This window comes from Cyanistes caeruleus, chromosome 9, assembly GCF_971803275.1.
Source record: "Cyanistes caeruleus chromosome 9, bCyaCae1.hap1.1, whole genome shotgun sequence".
Taxonomy (NCBI): Eukaryota; Metazoa; Chordata; class Aves; order Passeriformes; family Paridae; genus Cyanistes; species Cyanistes caeruleus.
The window spans coordinates 15,594,194-15,594,480 of NC_141709.1; positions in this window are offsets into that span (position 1 = coordinate 15,594,194).

A 287-nucleotide genomic window follows, 5' to 3' on the forward strand; every position below is an offset into this window, starting at 1 on the left:
AAACCAAGAACCTTCTCTTAGGACAGCTGGTGAAAGAGGGGGGAGAATCTGCACAGAATTTCTTAGTTCAGAAGACTGCAACTTAAAATAGAACTGGATTTCTTCAGATGTTAATGCTAGCATTTATGAAGAGCTAGACTCAACTGCAGCAACCACAATTGACCTCAAGCCAAGTCCCAGCAAACAGACTGCAAGAATTCTCTTAAAAATCAGCTTGTAGATGATAGTGGTTGCTATTTCAACTCTTCTTCACAGTATGATGAAAACAAAGCAGACCTGTATGCATA